Source organism: Prionailurus viverrinus, chromosome E1 (assembly GCF_022837055.1).
Source record: "Prionailurus viverrinus isolate Anna chromosome E1, UM_Priviv_1.0, whole genome shotgun sequence".
Lineage (NCBI taxonomy): Eukaryota > Metazoa > Chordata > Mammalia > Carnivora > Felidae > Prionailurus > Prionailurus viverrinus.
Genome location: NC_062574.1, coordinates 46,663,237 through 46,679,340, shown reverse-complemented (window position 1 = coordinate 46,679,340; position 16,104 = coordinate 46,663,237). Strand labels below are relative to the sequence as shown.

Genomic DNA, 16,104 nt, shown 5'->3' with positions numbered 1-16,104 from the left:
AAGTTTTCCTATAGCTCAAGGCATGGAGAAAGGGAGATCCAGGCTTCAGGGATGGGTCATGGGGACAGAGGGCAGCCCACTGGATATTGCAGTTCTTTGGAATTGCTGTTTGGTCCACAGTTAATGGTTGTGCCCAAAAACATAATTTAAATAAGGCTTTGTTTCCTTCAGAGAGATGGGAGAGAGTCTTGGTAGGAATGAAGGTAGATGGTGGTAGACATAGGAGAAGAGACCATTTTTTTCCTTAGGGAAAGGCCCTAAGAAAGGGGCCTTGCTCTGATATCTCTTTCCACACTGAGATTCTTCCAGTAGTAAAGCTCTGTGTTTCTCTTATCACTGTGTTCTTGAGCACTGGCTGTGCTCAGGGAGCTACATGGTATGGAGTCATTTGTCTACAAGCCCTACCTGCCCCAGTAGATTGTTGACTCCTTGAGAGCAATACCCATGCTGGCTTCTTCATTGCCTCCATCAAAGCACTCAGATGTGCCTTATTTATCCTTTGGATAAATAATGATTAAATAAGATGCAATGACAAGGCACAGGCAATAAGTACTTTTGGTATGTGTTGAGAATCCATCCTGGACACAGAACTTGGTTTGAGCTGTAAAGAAGGCTTCTTGGGTATTTTTGTTTATCATGGAAGTGTTGGCTTTTGTTTTCCCTCTTATCTCCAGAGACGCTGTCAGCCTCATGAGACTAAATCATCAATCAACATTTACTCTCCAGATACTGTCCTTTGCCAGACACATAGGATGCACTTAATCAACCTCTTCATTTAGTTTATGTTTCAGGTAGAAGCAAGATGAGAAAGATTTCCCCCATCTATCAATTCCTGCTTCTACTTCTGATTTCCATTTGGAAAAACAACTCTCAACTCAAAAATAAGCATATTTAAGGATTATTTTCTTGGAATCTTGGGGATGAGAGGATATTAAGAAATTAGGTGTTCTAAGGAAAATGGTCATGATGGAAAAAAAGAGACAATTTGTATAATAGGACCTCAATTTCAGAAAAATAATATACATCTCGAATAAGTAGGGAAGTACTATTACCAGAATATTAGCAGGAAGGTAATTGGATCGTGTTGATTTTTGTTTTCTGCCTTCTGGATCTTGAAATTTTTCTATAGTGAATATATGTTACATGTAAATCAGGAAACAAGAGTTAAAAAAATAACTAAAGAAATTCTCTTTCTTAAGCTGGGTAGGGGGCACACAGATGTGCATTTATTATTATTCTTTATCATTTACTTACAGGTTATACATACACTTTGTATAAAATATTTAACAGTCCAATTTTTTTCAATTGCAGAACCTTTTGTTTAAATAAAATATAATCTGGATGCTCTCTTAATTAAAGCAAGGCGTTCCCTGGAGGTTAGCCTAACATGTGATCTATCCTAGAAAATGTTCCATATGTACTAGAGAAGAATGTGTATTCTGCTGCTGTTGTATGGAATGTTCTGTATGTCGGTTAGGTCCATTTGGTTCAAGTCCAATGTTTCCTTGTTGATTTTCTGTCAGGATGATCTATCCACTGTTGGATGTAGAGTACTGAAACCCTCTCCTATTATTGCATTGTTGCCTATTTCTCCCTTTATATCTCTTAGTATTTGCTTGATATATTTAGGTTCTCTGATGTTGGGTGCATATATATTTATGACTGTTGTATCTCCTTGATGAATGAACACTTTATCGTTATAGAACGACCTTCTTTGTCTCTTATTACCATTTTTAGCATAAAGTCTATTTTTTTTCTGATATAAGTATAGCCACCTCTGCTTTCTTTTGGTTTCCACTTGCATGGAGTATCTTTTTCCATTCCTTCATTTTTGAGCCTAGGTGTGTCCTTAAAAACTGAAGTGAATCTCTTGTAGGCAGAATTTGGTCGGGTCTTATTTTTAGCTATCCAGCCAGTCTGTGCCTTTTGATTGGAGAATTCAATCCATTTAATTTAGAATAATTATTGATATGTAAGGACTTAATAATGCCTTCTTGTTTATTGCTTTGTGGCTGTTTTGTAGAATCATTGTACTATTTTTCCTCTTTTTTGGCCTATCTTTATGAATTGGTGATTTTCCGTGGTGGTATGCTCTAATTCCCTTCTATTTATATTTTGTGAACCTACCAGAGTTGTTTGTTTGTTTGTTTGTTTCGTTGGTTGGTTTTGTTGTTACCGTGACACATTCATAAAGCATATTATAGATTGAAAAGTCTATTTTCAGCTGATAGCAACTTAACTTTGACTACATACAAAAGCTTTACCCTTTTACTCCCACCTTCTATGTGTTTGATGTCATCTTTGCCTGTGTTTTTGAATGTATTTGTTAACAAATTATTGTAGTTATAATTTTTATACCTTTTCTCTTTAACATTTATACCAGAGTAGTTAGCACACCATCATTTTATACAATTACAGTTTTTTAAATCTAACTGTATGTTTATCTTTATCAGTATGTTGTATATTTTCATATGTTTTCATGTTACTAATTAATGTCTTTTCATTTCAACTTGAAGAACTCCTTTCATCTTTTCTTGTAAGTCAGATATAGTGGTAATGAACTGCCTCAGCTTTTCTTTGTCTGGAAATGTCTTTGTTTCTCCCTTATTTCTGAAAGACAGCTTTGCCAGATAAAGTATTTCTTCCAACATTTTGAATACATCATTCCACTCTCTCCTGATCTATAGAGTTTGGGCTGATAAATTTACCAATAGCTTAATGCGGGTGCCTTTGTAGGTTGCAATCTTTTTTTCTCGCACTGCCTTTAGGAATTCTCTCTGTCCTTGACTTTTGACAGTTTTATTATAATGTATCTTGGGGAAGGTTATTTTGCATTGAGCTAATGATATATTAGCTTCATAAAGTTGGGTGTCTAAGTCTCTCCTCAGGTTTGGGGAGTTCTCAGTGATTATTTCTTTAAATAAACTTTTGGCCTCCTTCTATCTCTTTTCTCCTTATGCAACTCCAATTATTCTGATGTTTGTACTTCTGATGAGGTCTCATAGATCATGTGGTATTTCTTTGCCCTTTTTCATTCTTATCTCTTTGCTCTCTTCTCAGATTATTTCAAAATCTCTATCTTGTACATCAGTGATTCTATCTTCTGTTTGGTCTATTCTGCTGTGATGCTCTCCTACTGCATTTAAAAATTTTATTCACTGAATTCTTCAGCTCCAGAATTTCTATTTGGCTCTTTTAAAAAAAAATATTTCTGGGGCGCCTGGGTGGCGCAGTCGGTTAAGCGTCCGACTTCAGCCAGGTCACGATCTCGCAGTCCGTGAGTTCGAGCCCCGCGTCAGGCTCTGGGCTGATGGCTCAGAGCCTGGAGCCTGTTTCCGATTCTGTGTCTCCCTCTCTCTCTGCCCCTCCCCCGTTCATGCTCTGTCTCTCTCTGTCCCAAAAATAAATAAACGTTGAAAAAAAATTTAAAAAAAAAAATATTTCTGTCCCTTCTTTATTTTATTCTTTTATGTTTTATTTATTTATTTTGAGAGAGAGACAGAGAGTGCACATGTGCACGCAAGCAGGGGAAGGACAGAGAGAAAGAGAGAGAGAGTGAATCCCAAGCAGGCTCCATGTTCAGTGAGGAGCTGATGTGAGGCTTGATCCTATGACTGTGAGATCATGGCCTGAGCCAAAATCAAGAGTTGAACCCTTAACTGACTGAGCCACCCAGGCACCCCTGATTTCTATCCCCTCTTTAAATTTCTTATTTTGTCCATGTACTGTTTTCCCAATTTTGTTCAATTGTTTTTCTGTGCTTTCTTATTTGAGACCTTAAAGCAGCTATTTCAAATTCCTTATCAGGTAGATTGCAGAATTTTGTGTCTTTGAGTTTGGTTACTAAAAGATTACTGTTTTCTTTTGATGAGGTCATGTGTCCTTTATTCTTCATGTTCCTTGGAGATTTGTGTAGCTGTTTTCTCATTTTAGTAGCAATCACCTCTTCCAATCTTTACTAGTTGGCTTCAGCTAGGAGATATTTTCATTGGTTCTCTTATGTCTGGGACTTTCTCCAACCTTGTATGGATACGCCCACTTCCTGCTTCTTGCTCCATTTTGTGGCAGAATTCTTAGGTTTGTATGTCTATCTTACAATGCACTGGCTGTTGGAAACCTCTCTTCTTTTCCAGAAGGTGGCGTTATAGCTCAAGTTTGTAGTTTCATTTCCCATAGGGCCAGGCCTGTTTTCTGAGTGCATTCCTTCCTGGTCTACCAGAGGCTGCTCTTGCCACCCACTTGGGAGTTTGCCCAAAGAACTGGCTGCAGGGTGGGTGGGGAGGTATAGGTTTAACACCTGGGGTCTTTAGTGTTCCCACAGTCCAGGCTGGGGGGGTCCTTGAGTCAGGTTTTCTCATCAGCTCTTAGGGGAGTTTCCTGTTGAAGTCCTGGATGCAGTCAGCAAGAACCACATTGCTTTAATGCCCTTTGATATTCTTATCTGCCTCTTTCTTGGTTTCTTCCCTGGCCCCTGTCATGGAGAACATGCTTAAATAGTCTGGTTGTTGCAGGAGGGAAATGGGTTTTCCCAGCAGTGACCCACACAGCTGGAAAAGCCAGGCACTCACTCACCCCCTCTCCTTTCCCCTCCGGAGAGGTCGCTGCAGGCTAGTTCAGCCCCACACTCTGCTGCCTTGAGGGAGGGGTTGTGCTGGCAAAGTTCCTCTTATCTTCTTTCATGTGTCCAAATTTGTATTTTATTTTTCTCCCCTGGAGTGCTGGAATCTCTCCTTGGGAAGTCTGGACTTCTACAAAGGCTCTCTCATTCATGGGTATCTGCCCACTAACACTCCTCAGATGTTCCCCAAATGCAAGTGGGGAGGGTGGGGGCTAGCTCATTGGCTACTGCTGGTTCTGCAGTCCTTGCCAAGGTCTGTCTGCCTACTACTCATTGCACAAATGGGCAACACTCTTCCTGGGTCTCTTGGTGTATGGTACCAGATTCCATAGCTTCCACAGAGACACTATTGTTTGTGGACAGATGCCAATTTTTAGTTGTTGAAAGGGAGAGAGACAAAAAGGAGGAATGCCATATGCCACCATGATGCTCTCATTTTTTTTAAGTTTATTTATTTATTTTTGAGAGTGAGAGAGAGCATGTACACAGGGAAGGGGCAGAGAGAGAGAGAGAGAGGGAGAGAGAGAATCCCAAGGAGGTTCTGCATTGTCACTGCAGAGCCTGATGCAGGGCTCAAATTCGTGAACCAACCATGAGATTATGACCTGAGCCAAAATCAAGAGTCGGATACCCAATAGACTGAGCCACCCAGGCGCCCTTCTCTGTCTAATTTCTTTTTATCACTGAATGATATTCCTTTGTATGATGCACCACAGGTTGTTTATCGATTCACTTATTGAAGGACATTTGGATTGCTTCCAATTTATGGCAATTATGAATAAAACTGCTATAAACATTTGTGTTCAAAGTGCTCTTTTAACCCTTCAAGGAGACCCTACAACTAGCACTTGTGGTTTGTGACACACTGATTTCTTCTCCATGACCACAGTGCTGTTGGTGGTTTTTCAGGCTACAAGAACAGAAAATTGCCATACTATTGTTTTTTGGCACTTGCTTGCCAAACACTTGCTTCTCAGTTTCTTCCAGAAAAAAAAAAAAAGTCAGCTGAATAAAACATGATTGGGGTTGTGAGTGGAAGCCACAATGATGAGAGATATACATGAAAGTAGAAATAAGAGAATGTAGTCCTTTGTCTCTGCAGGGTAGGCCCAGATGGAGTCTAACATGACTGGCCTGTGTAGAGGGAAGAAGTGAGTCTTGTGGCCAGAAACATGAACCTGTTTGTGGTCACTTTCCTTTTCTCTCTTCCCAGTGCCTGGGGGCAGAAGTGTTGATGGAGAATTGAGTAAAAATGGCATCAGGGATAACAATTGAAATGACAAAGACTTTCAGGTTACTTCTGCAGCCATTTATATATGCTTAGTAGAACTGATAAAATCACCTGTGTTATTCCAGAGATTGTTAATTCCAACCACCCTCACTTGCATATAACATTTTATAAAGTTTTATTTTGAAATTTTAGATAATACAGCACTTCATAGTTTGCAAAGAACTGTCTACTCATCAACTCATTTATTTCTCAACAATACATGAGAAAGCTGAGGCTCAGAGTTTATTTACCTGCCCAAGGTCATTTAGCAAGTGAATGGCAGAGCTGAGAGTAGAACACAAGGGTTTTGACTCCCAATCCAGTGCTCTTCCCAACTGCTTGAGTTCAGGGACAATTGAGGAAAGTGGAAAGACCAGTGGATGCGAATGGGGTGGTGAGGACAGCATTAGGGGGGCATGCACAGAGAAAGGTGCTCAGGTGGTAGTGGCAGGTGGTAGACAGGGATAGGCAAGAGTCTCTTGTTTTTAGGCTGAGCTTGGTGGGTTGTCTCAGTTCAGTGGACATCACCATGCTTCATGGCGGAACTTAGCTTTGATGGAAGAGAATTCGATTTTGTCTTGTTTTTCTTTCTTTCTTTTTAATAATTTTATTTCATTTTTAAAAAGATTTTGTTTATTTATATATTTATTTATTTATTTATTCATTATTATTTTTTTAAGTAGGTTTCACAACCAGCATAGAGCCCAGCGCACGGCTTGAACTCAAAACCCTGAGATCAACACCTGAGCTGAGATCTGAGCCACCCAGGCACCCCTTATCTGATTTTTTAAAGTAGGTTCCACAGCCCAGCATGGGGATTGGACTCATGACCATGAGATCAAGAGTCGCGTGCTCTACGGACTGAGACAGCCCAATGTGCCCCTCAATTTTGTTTTTTCATTTCAGCAAACATTTGCTCACCTAAGTCCTTGGTCATGTACTAGAGAAAAGGGGATAAGACTCACTGTCACAAGGAGAAGAGTTGATTCATGGCAGTGATGAGAGTATTTCACCTCATCCACAACCTCCAAGAGACTGATTTATAAGCCAGGTTTCCAATTTATTTATTTGCGATGGGAAATATTTGTGACATGATAACTGGTGATCTTTACTTACCAAGTGGAAGGTCTGTTCAGGAGACCAAATGATAATTCTGAACATTGCTTGAAGATAGAATTAGTAACCAGGAATGTAGTCAAAAGTCACCTGTGTCAAGCTGATTCGGTTTGCTTTGTTTCTTTAATGGTGTGCTATGTTTGTCTCAGTAATAGGCTTGTCACTAACATGTTGTTACTCCCAACCATTTTTTTCTGGATTCGTTTATGGCTATTAGATATGATTGTCCTGTCACATCCAACCTTGTGACCTAGAGACAGTGCCTGGGGCTGACACGGATGTGGATTCTGGAATCTGGTGACCAACATTTGAATCCCAACCCCGTCACTCACTGTGACTCACGCAGACACTTAACCTGCTTCTTCTTCTGTAACTGAGGCTGAGATTATTTCTGGAGAAATTCCCTGCAGCTCTTAGCCACAGCCACATGCCGAGATGAGACTGAAGATCACCCCAGCCTGGACTATGATGGTAACTAGTCAGAAATGCATGTTAATAGATAAACAACAGATACAATATGGGATCTGGAATGAGGGGAAAGTCCACAACCGTCAAGAGGAATGATCTTCAACTTCCGGGAGGAAGCTCAGAATTTTGATGTTTAGCTGAAAAGGCCACTGAATATGAGGCTGACAAATTCAAAATTCATGTAAAATAAATATTCAAGAAAGCGTGTTCGTATGAGTGAAAGAGAGGGGATGTAGGGTCATAGGAGAAGACAAAAAGCAAAGTAAAAATAAAATAAAAGCCAAAGCCAGAGCCACAAACTGATATTTGTGATTAATTTCAGTTCTATGTGCAGAGATCCAGTGCAGAAAGTAACGGGAAGTGGGGCAGTGCCATAGGGCAGAGGTAAGGACATAAAGCAGATGTGAGATAGTGTGGAAACCTCAGGACAGGCCTCCTGCAAATAAATGCTGCAAATAAATGCCCATTCAGGCTCTTGCTTCTTTATCTTTCTGATAATTATGCTTGCTTTCACTTAACTACTTCCTGGTGGCATATCAGGTGGTAACTGAACTTCACAGATCATGGTGTTGGGACAATGAGCTGTGGGCCTCACTGCTTTGGTATTGATTTCTATGGCCGTTAGTTTTACAGAGTAGGAGTTCATAGGACAGAACTTTACAGCAGTGATATAAGACTTTATAGATGAGGACACAGAGCCTGAATTTTTTATTTTGTCATTCTAGTGGCTGTGAAGTAGCATGCCTTGTGGGGGTTTTTTTGGGGGGTACATTTAAAATTTTTATTTAACTTAATATATATATTTTTAGTGTTTATTTATTTTTGAGAGAGACAGAGCATGAACGGGGGAGGGGCAAAGAGAGAGGGAGACACAGAATCTCAAACAGGCTCCAGGTTCTGAGCTGTCAGCACAGAGCCTGACGTGGGGCTCAAATTCACGAACTGTGAGATCATGACCTGAGCAGAAGTCGGATGCCCAACCGACTGAGCCATCGAAGCGCCCCACTTAACTTAATATTAATATCTGATCTGCCAATACCCTATTTATGTTCCTACCTTGTCTGTGAAATAAATTCATAAAATCATTGAAGTTAGTGATAGCACTAAGTCTCTAGTAGCTGGGTGGAGAGACGGGAGGAGTGGGTCTGTACGTATGTATGACCAAATCATTTTTATGAAGATTATAATGTTTCAAACAGAGGTAATCTCTTAAGCACCAAAGAGTCCATTTCCGTGGCATTAAGTATATTCACATTTTTGTATAGCAATCAACAACATTCCTGTTGTGGCTTTAAATCGAATTTCTCTGATGACTAATGAAGCTGCACATGCTTTGCATATGCTCATTAGCTATTCATAGATCTTCCTTGGTGAAGAGTCAGTTCCAATCTGTGGCCTGTTTTAAAAAACTGAGTTGTTGGTGGGGCGCCTGGGTGGCGCAGTCGGTTAAGCGTCCGACTTCAGCCAGGTCACGATCTCGCGGTCCGTGAGTTCGAGCCCCGCGTCAGGCTCTGGGCTGATGGCTCAGAGCCTGGAGCCTGTTTCCGATTCTGCGTCTCCCTCTCTCTCTGCCCCTCCCCCATTCATGCTCTGTCTCTCTCTGTCCCAAAATAAAATAAACGTTGAAAAAAAAATTAAAAAAAAACTGAGTTGTTGGGGCGCCTGGGTGGCGCAGTCGGTTAAGCGCCCGACTTCAGCCAGGTCACGATCTCGCGGTCCGTGAGTTCGAGCCCCGCGTCAGGCTCTGGGCTGATGGCTCAGAGCCTGGAGCCTGTTTCCGATTCTGTGTCTCCCTCTCTCTCTGCCCCTCCCCCGTTCATGCTCTGTCTCTCTCTGTCCCAAAAATAAATAAACGTTGAAAAAAAAAATCTTTAAAAAAAAAAAAACTGAGTTGCTCACCTTTGTTATCAGTGATTTATATGTGTTCTTTATATATTCTAGATGTTCAATGTCTATAGTCCATGGCAAGACACATGTTTTGCATATATTTTCCCCCTGCCTCTTCATTTTTTAAATGATGTCACTTAATGAACAGGAAACTTCCATTTGGATGAAATCCAATCTGTAATTTATGGGGGTGCTTTTTGTGTCCTAAGAAAGTAATTGCCTACTTCAAGGCTGCAAAGATATTCTCTTTTATGCTTTTTTCTGAAAGCCTTATGGATCTGGCTTTTATGTTTGGGTCTGTGGCCCTTTTAAAATTAATTAATGAATTCTAATTAATCATGTGTATGGAGTGAGTAGAGGTCAAGGTTCATTTTTTCCCACGTGGATATTCACTTGTTCCAGCACTTTTTCCTTTTGCATGGAATTGCCCTGGTGTCTTGATGGAAAATCAATTGACTGGGGGCGCCTGGGTGGCTCAGTCAGTTAAGCGTCTGACTTCGGCTCAGGTCATGATCTCACGGTTCATGAGTTGGAGCCCTGTGTCAGGCTTTGTGCTGACAGCTCTGAGCCTGGAGCCTGCTTCGGATTCTGTGTCTCCCTCTCTCTCTATCCCTCCCCTGCTTGTGCTCCCTCTCTCTCTCTCTTAAAAGTAAATAAATGTTAAAAAAATTTTTTTTAAGTAAAAAGAAAATCAATTGACCGTGTACATGTGAAGTTTGTTTTCGGAGTCTCTATACAGTTCCATGGATCTATTAGTATGACCTTGCCCAGAAATTTAGGATGACAACAGACAATTAAATCTGCAACCTCCTAACCAGTAAGCAGAGAAAGCCCTGAGCTGCTTTCGTGGCTGCATCTCATCATTGTTTATAACCCCAACTTCCCCGGGGCACTCCCCCTATGCCCCCTCGCTCCCCCAATATGAGCTCACTCAAAAACTACTATAAAATCTAGGAATCGAAACTGCAGGCCAGATTTAGAAGCAATTGTGCAATGTTGGGCAGTTCCTAAGTTACCGCTTGTGTGGTTCTTCATGATTTGTGGATAAGAAGCTTGTTTTTTGTCTTTCTCTTGCTGACTAGTGTGGACCGTGCATGTGAATGTAGGTGGGCATGTGCAGAAGTTCTTTGTATTTGACTGTAAGTATTTGCATGTGTTCCTTCCTCTATGGGGTTCATCAACTAAGAAACTGGGATCTGTGGGTAGAGCATGCATACATGCCTGGAGATATCCAGAATCTTTGTGATCCTCAGTGTCCCATCCACGATGTTTTTGGGGTTTCTAAAACTGAAGCAAATGCACCGAGGCCTTGTTGACAGCATCCTGAATTCAGAGCAGTTACTCAGAGAAAGGTCAGGAAGGGAAGGGCTGTTCTTTTATCTTCATGGGCCTCATTTGACCAATAGAGGTTGCAAATAAACTGGCTACAAGCATGGGGTTTGGGGACAGAGGGATGTGAGTTTGAACTTTGACTCTGCTACTTATTGGCTTTTTCATCTTAGATAAATCACTTAATCTCACTAAGATTCTGTTTCCTCATCTGCAAAATGGGGGATCATCATCGTTCTTTTTTCAGAGGGTAATTGTCGGTATGAAATAAGATAACAGATACAATCTTTCAATACATATGGGTTATTATTATAGCTATTAATAAACATTTACTAAGCACGTTGATCATAAAGCACACAGGTGCCTCCTATCCCTATGCCCTGTGATACACTCTAGTGATCAAAACACAAAGTGACTCAAATGCCTCCTCTTTCACTGTGGGTCACTGTGAACTTGGACATGCCATACAACTTCCCTGAGTCTCACTTTCTCTGTCAGTACAATGGGGTTACAGTATCTCCCATGTAGGGCTTCTGAGAGGTGTTTCATACAGCAAAGTCTGGATAAATGTTGGTTCTCTTTCCTTAGGCATGTTCCCTTCCATTTTAATATGTGTGTGTGTTGGTGTCAGAGAGTGGCATTTCTGGGCCACAGTGAGGGCTGAGAAGATATGTGAGCATTCATTTTTCAGATGACTCCTCAGTGAGGGGCCATGGCTAGAAAGTGGCCAGAAGAGAGGATAAATGCAATGCCAGCTTCTGGCTGGGAGCCATGTGGGAAACACTGGGGCGGGGGAGCCACCTGGGATTCCTGTTCCTACCTCATTAATACCAAAGGAACTGAAGACGAAGAGAAGAGAGAGCAGGTCTCCAATACAGATGATCGCAGTCAACACACCTTCCCTATGACCATGGAGAAAATGCAGGATTGTTGGCAATGTTGACACCGGCATGCAGGTCAAGGAATTAGCTGGCTTAGAGCATCCTACTGCAGCCTTGAGGGTGCAGGGTCACTGACCAGCTTCTGTGTCCCTGACCTGGGAGGAAGCCCTAAGTGTAAGACAAGGCTGGCTGTGGGACCTAAGGAGCTGAAGCTCATGGTGAGGAGGAAGAAAATATCAGAGAAATATCATTCTGATATTCATCTCCATTTTTCCTCTCCTACCTTGACCTTTGGCAGTAAAGATCTCCAGTGACATCCTTCTGCTAGATGTGAAGGCCATCTTTCCCATCTGTCCCATTAGATATTATTGACTGCTCCCTTTGGGAAACTTTGCCTTATCAAGTCCCCTGGGCCTCCCATTTCTCTGGACATAATTTCTTGGTTTTCTTCATGGAATCCTCTTCCTTGGTCAACTCTTTAAATAACCAAGGCCCTCCAACCTCTCTGTCTTCTTCTTGGTCTGCAACAGGGTTCTCATGGACATCCTGGTGGTTCCTACACACGCTTTTCCAACCCTGGATGGACATTCATCCATTCAGTTGGTCTTACTAAGCCCCTCTGTCACACGCTCCAGTCAGCATATTTACCTACCACCTCTGTCTTGAACATTCACCAGGATATCTCCTACCACTGTTCCTGAAGCCCCTCCAACTCCCCATGCCCCAGATCACACTTCTTACTTCCCTCACAGCCTCCTCCCTCTAGCTCAGTTCATGGTGTCCTCAGCCCAATCTTTACCAAGGCTAGACACTCTAGATTCTTTTTTGGCTCCTTATCCTATACCTGGTCAAAAGTCTTGTCAATTAGATCTTTATTTAATAATTCAATTTTTTCTTTTTGCTAATTCTCATAGTAACTCTCATGATTGGGATTCTTATTACCAGCCTCTCCTCTTTCCAGTCCACCCCACATATCTCTGCAGGAGAGGTCTCTTTCTAAACCTCACCCTGGTCAATCACTCCTTTGCTCAAAAACTTACAGGGGTTACTTATCACCTTTAGGGTGCAGTTCGAGGCCTCCCAAGACCCATTTCTCTGCTAACGTCTACAGCTTTATCACTCCCCACTCCCATGACGCCTCATGCTGCAGCCACAATGGACCGACACACCTTTTGGTTTCTTCTAAGTGGCTGCTTTGTCTCTTTTCTTCTTCTAAGACCTAGTTCAGCATCACCTCTTCTGGGAAGTCTCCCCTAACCTGTCCAGCTATAGCTGGTCATGCCCAGCTATGCCTATGTCTGGGTTTTTATCACTTTTAGCACATTGTGTTATGGCTGATTGCCTCCTGGACTCTAAGTCCTACTGGGGCTGGGGACTGCCCTTTTCATCTTTGTATCCCCCCACCCTTGGTACTGGGCCTGCCCCAGGGTAGATACTTTGTGAAGGTTGGTCGTTTGTTACTGAGTGAGGTCCACTATAAAAATAGGTACTTCTACAGGCATTTCTTTGTTACATCTTTACTACACAAATCAAAGCCCAGTCTCTTGGTAATCTGTTGACAAGCAAGTGGGATATAACAACACACATTAATATTGGTCTGCTTTGACAAACTTCACTCCTTTGACCTGGAAGTGAGTTGTTCAATGAATTATGGCACCTAAAGAAAACATTCTCCAGGAAACTGAGTCTACAGGTTTCTGGAGATTAGACTATTGATAAGATTGTTTTTTTTCTTGTAATTTATTAACATATTTGTAAACTGATGGAGAACCATGTCCTGTATGACTGTGATCTCTATCAGTTAGCCATTTGTTTTCTTTCCTTTCCTTTGTCTTTGGGCAGCCAGGAGTGCTTGAGGAACATCACACATATCCCATTACCTCCCCCAACTTCATGGTATATAGCGAGCCATTCTTCACAAAGCCAGTGCAGCTGTTCCTGCCCACAGGTCCTGCCCCCATGCTTTAATAAAATCACCTTTTTGCACCAAAAGAAAGAAAGAAAGAAGGAAGAAGGAAAGAAAGAAAAAACATTCTCGACCAAAAGATAAATTGAAAAGAGATCTTCATTGGGAAATTTACTATAAATGACACAAAACCAGATTTTAGAGGGAAAAGCAGCTTCAAAACAAATTTCAAGGGAAGACCAAAAGCTTAAAAGTAATGGTTTTTGAGAAGCTTCTATCTTAGAGCCTGACTATGCTAACCAAATGATTCATGGGATTATTGGGAGGAGAAAATCATGTAACAGATGCAGAAGTGCTTTGAAAAGTCAAAGGTGCCATTCTAATGGAGGTCATTACCCAAAGAGTGGCTTGTAAGCTGTTTCTCCTGGATCCTGGCTACTTTGTGGACTTCAATTGACAGAGACAGAGGGTAGAAAAGTGTCTTTGAAATGGATATTTTCCTGTTGTACTTTTAACATCTTTCACACCTGGTAACCTCCTCTGTGGCCTTACATGGGCCAGTTATTAAAGTGGGTGTGGCTTAGGGACCACAGTGGATCCTGAGAAAGACAGGGAAGAACAGATGAGCCACTCCTCACCTGTCCCCTTGTTCCTGCCACAGGTCCCTGCTCATCACATTTTCCTCCCTGCTTCTGCCCCCACTGAAGGTGCCCCTAATCCTGAACCTGCTCTGTGTTGTGATCTGTGTGAAATGGCCTCAGAAAAGCACTGAAGAGATGGGGAGCCTGGGTGGCTCAGTCACTTGAGCATCTGACTCTTGATTTCAGCTCAGTTTATGATCCAGGGTCATGGGATTGAGCCCTGAGTAGGGCTCTGTGCTGAGCGTGGAGCCTGCTTAAGATTCTCTCTCTCCCTCTTCCCTGCCTCTCCCCCACTCCCTCCTTCTCTCTCTCTCTTACACACACACACACACACTCTCTCTCTCTCAAAAAAAATAAATTTAAAAATTAAAAAAAAATAGGCACCACGGGGAGTTGAAGCAAAGACCTCCATTTTCTGTCTACAACTGCCTCTGATGCTAGTTATTTGGAGGAGCCATATTTTTTACCCTCAGCACTCAACCCTTTCTGATGGGCTTAAGAGGATAATCAGAGCTGATGGCTCATTTATACCTGTGGCCCATGGTGAGTCATCAAGATCAAACCAACACCAGATTGTGCTTGATGCAGTGGTGCCATGGCCACTCCCCAAACGGAGATATGGATGACTCTGGTGTAAGTCTTTAAAATGGAAACTTCCATTTATCTCCCCAGGGTTCAAGATCTGGGACCATTTCTTAATCCAGGAAGCTGTCTAGGGTAGCAGTCCTGCTCACCCCATCTGCCTTTACTATTGTTTATGTATTTATCTATCCGTTGGTCTTTCTTCTTTGTATCTGCCTTCACCTCTTGGGTGTTTATAAATGTTGGTAGAATAAACTCACAAGAGCACTATCTTACTTCTGAGTCCCTAGAACTACCTAGTACCTGGAGCATGGCAGGTGCTGTAAGAATGAATACTTGTTCAATGACAGGATAAATGAATCATGCTGTTGCTCTTTCCTGAAGCCTGTAGACAGAGGAGGGAGGTGATCAGACATCCATGATTGGCACTGAATCTCACACTTCCTGTAGGAGTTGAGGATGTATATAACATGAGTACTGGTTGTGACCCACAGGATCAATCTTAACAGAAAAATTAACTGCCATGCTTTTGCAATGAAGACTAAAGACTTTACCAAGATCTATGAAAAATGCCTCTCCCCTGCCCCTTGCCAGCCTATTGGGTGATGGCAGTGAGACCCCACTTACATTTCATTCCTGGCATTAGACTCCCATGCCCATCAAAGTTTCAGCCTTTCTAGCAGTGCTCTGGGGTTGTCTCAGGGACGGTTAACACAGAATCTGGGCCTTGCTCTGCTCCTGATCACTGAAACTGCTTGAGTGAAACACTGCTGCCATGGCAGCTGGCATGCTCCTGGACACCAATATCAGTGTCTCCAGGTGAACCCAGATCTGCTACCCCTTGGGGCCCCAGAGTAGCCATGCAGTATCCTTCTTCCCATTTTTGGCTCACACTGTCTAGGCTCTGAGGCAATGATGCTTGTCCTTCCATATGTCACAGAGGACTGGTGAGGACAGCTCTATCATCTGCTGCCTATGGCCACTCTCCTCACAGACTAAACCTAAGCTCAGGTGCAAGGAGAAGGGCTTTGAGAGACCCTTGTCTGTCGACCCCCTCCCCTGCCTCTTCTGCTCTCAGGGTTCTTTCTCCAATGTAGATGGACCCCTGGAGTCTGCCTGCTTCTTGGTTCATCAGACATGGCTGGTTCACCTGTTTGTGTGAAGTGGTCTGGTGACTAATGTCAGGATAACCTGTTTCCGTAGGTCAACTAGTGTCTCAAACTAATTCCATGGGCATGCTTGGGGGTCATTATACCATTTCACTTTTTTTTTTTTTTGGAAGGCAATTATCAGCTGGATGCTTAGCCCTGACTCTGGTTGCCAGGTAGATGTATATTAACTCATTCACTCATCTATTCAAGCAGCACCCATTTACTGAATGCCTGTTGTGAGCCAGCCACTATACT

General features: G+C 42.3%; 1 protein-coding gene across 1 annotated transcript in view; it reads left to right on the top strand.

The window, feature by feature from the left end:
• Nucleotides 1–7,409: 7,409 nt before the first annotated feature.
• The window catches only part of LOC125151964 (CMRF35-like molecule 3), a 28,299-nt gene continuing 19,604 nt past the window's right edge, over nt 7,410–16,104 (top strand). Inside the window, exons 1-2 of the mRNA XM_047833551.1 lie at nt 7,410–7,475; nt 10,442–10,498. The gene's annotated coding sequence lies outside the window, so the exon portion shown is untranslated. The remainder of the gene's footprint in view (nt 7,476–10,441; nt 10,499–16,104) is intronic.